Here is a 2,500-nt window from a genome sequence, read left to right as displayed (position 1 = left end):
GCAGGGGCCATGCTAATCTTCTCTGTATCGTTCCAATTTTAGTATATGTGCTGCCGAAGCAAGCACATTCCAAAAGCAAAGTCCTAAGATATATATACCCCACCATGTGCCTCAAGATTGATCTTAGGGAGAGTAAAAGATGGAAGTTAAATTCAGATGGGGTTTCAAAGACTGGAGAACACTTTACAATAAACAAGATAGAGCTACTTACTGGCAAAAAATTCAATATCCCATTAAGGAAAGGCCACCAATTTCTATACGTACCACAGTCAAATAAATTATGCAAATTAGCATGTGGAGGTTCATTTCTTTTGGAACCATAGGCTGTACAAGATTAAAATTGCTCCTAAGTACAGAACAAGTGAAGTAGGAATGGAAAATGGCAAAATAGTTTTCTAAGACTTAATAGAAGTACTGAGACAACCTGCACAATTTAGACAAGAATTGAATTTGAAAATGATATGTCATGTCGAACTGATTTTGTCATAAAAAAGTTGGTCGATTTGTTCTTTGCTTGCAAAATTTCTTGACTTTTTATCTGCAGGTATCTTAAGTGGAATCGAATTAATTTGTCCAGAGCTATATACCTAAAATATGGAACGCTTCACGAATTTGCGTGTCATCCTTGCGCAGGGGCCATGCTAATCTTCTCTGTATCGTTCCAATTTTAGTATATGTGCTGCCGAAGCAAGCACATTCCAAAAGCAAAGTCCTAAGATATATATACCCCACCATGTGCCTCAAGATTGATCTTAGGGAGAGTAAAAGATGGAAGTTAAATTCAGATGGGGTTTCAAAGACTGGAGAACACTTTACAATAAACAAGATAGAGCTACTTACTGGCAAAAAATTCAATATCCCATTAAGGAAAGGCCACCAATTTCTATACGTACCACAGTCAAATAAATTATGCAAATTAGCATGTGGAGGTTCATTTCTTTTGGAACCATAGGCTGTACAAGATTAAAATTGCTCCTAAGTACAGAACAAGTGAAGTAGGAATGGAAAATGGCAAAATAGTTTTCTAAGACTTAATAGAAGTACTGAGACAACCTGCACAATTTAGACAAGAATTGAATTTGAAAATGATATGTCATGTCGAACTGATTTTGTCATAAAAAAGTTGGTCGATTTGTTCTTTGCTTGCAAAATTTCTTGACTTTTTATCTGCAGGTATCTTAAGTGGAATCGAATTAATTTGTCCAGAGCTATATACCTAAAATATGGAACGCTTCACGAATTTGCGTGTCATCCTTGCGCAGGGGCCATGCTAATCTTCTCTGTATCGTTCCAATTTTAGTATATGTGCTGCCGAAGCAAGCACATTCCAAAAGCAAAGTCCTAAGAGTTATATACCCCACCATGTGCCTCAAGATTGATCTTAGGGAGAGGGAAAGTTGGAAGTAAAATTTAAATAGGGTTTTATAAACTGGAGAACATTAACAAGATAGAGCTGCTAACTGGCAAAAAAATTCAATATCCCATTAAGAAATAGCCATCGATTTCCATACATACCACAGTGAAACAAATTATGAAAATTGGCATGTAGAGGTTCATTTCTTCAAAACCATAGACTGTACTAGACTAAAATTGCTTCTTTGCATTCTTTGGCTAGGATGGCACTTGACAAAAATGGGTGCTCTTTGCCAGGCACCCCTGTGCATCTAAGCAGCCAGGTTTCCAGACATCAGCAAAATCTCCAGCCAAAAAAACATTTACTGCCCATTAAATAACCATTCTTTTTTATAACTTTATAGTTTATAGCATTTAGTTTAGGGAGACTAAAGAATTTTACTTCTAAATGTTTTTAGTTTATAATACTAATCATATGCTAATCACCATTTATGTAATCGGTTAATGTCAAATAAGTGGGCAAAAAGGTAAAAAATGACATAGTTTACACTTAAAATGTATTTGTTGCTAAACAAATTTGGATATATGCAAATTATGTAACTGCTAAACTTTAAGATTGTAAATTAAGTATTGTGTGCACTATCTTTTGGCTCAATTAACAATAAAAGTAAAAAATACAGATGAATAGCATATGGTAAGTATTATAAATTAATAATATATATATATTTTGAAGCCACAACTTGGTCTCCCTAATTGTATTGGTATATGATTTAAACTAGCCCTAACATTTTATTTTTATATTTGTACATTCTGTTAGAGGTGCTTATGTGTTGTGAATGGCTCCTTGGTTTGACATCTAATACATTATGTGTTCAGTTCTTATTTTTGTGGAACAGAGTTAAAAAAAGAATTTTTAGAAGTCTAGTATATTCATGGGTGCTTGGGGAGTTTCTTGATAGAACATTATGTGTAGGGGGAGAAGCTAGGCATTTGTTCTTTGTGGAAAGGGTCTTAAATCTCATGCATTAAGCAAATTAGGTGATTGCAGCATGCACCATGGGCTTCAATAATTATATAATAGCAGATTTGATTTGCTGGAGATTGTGGTTTTGTACTGTACAATTGTCTAGAGTTATGAATAGGTATT

At 34.4% G+C, this 2,500-nt stretch overlaps 3 non-coding genes across 3 annotated transcripts in view; all 3 read right to left on the bottom strand.

Moving 5' to 3' along the window:
• Positions 1–66, bottom strand: part of LOC148514453 (U6 spliceosomal RNA) — a 107-nt gene extending 41 nt beyond the window's left edge. The window contains exon 1 of the small nuclear RNA XR_015879953.1: positions 1–66. This exon is cut by the window's left edge and continues 41 nt beyond it. This is a non-coding gene — a small nuclear RNA (U6 spliceosomal RNA).
• A 522-nt stretch (positions 67–588) lies between these two features.
• On the bottom strand, positions 589–695 carry LOC148514452 (U6 spliceosomal RNA). The gene has a single exon (XR_015879952.1). It is a non-coding gene; the product is annotated as a U6 spliceosomal RNA (small nuclear RNA).
• A 522-nt stretch (positions 696–1,217) lies between these two features.
• LOC148514451 (U6 spliceosomal RNA) lies at positions 1,218–1,324 on the bottom strand. The gene has a single exon (XR_015879951.1). It is a non-coding gene; the product is annotated as a U6 spliceosomal RNA (small nuclear RNA).
• Positions 1,325–2,500: the final 1,176 nt, after the last annotated feature.

The sequence above is a fragment of the Taudactylus pleione genome, unplaced genomic scaffold, assembly GCF_031769625.1.
Source record: "Taudactylus pleione unplaced genomic scaffold, aTauple2 ptg000262l, whole genome shotgun sequence".
NCBI classification, from domain to species: domain Eukaryota; kingdom Metazoa; phylum Chordata; class Amphibia; order Anura; family Myobatrachidae; genus Taudactylus; species Taudactylus pleione.
This window is presented reverse-complemented; position numbering and strand designations above follow the sequence as displayed.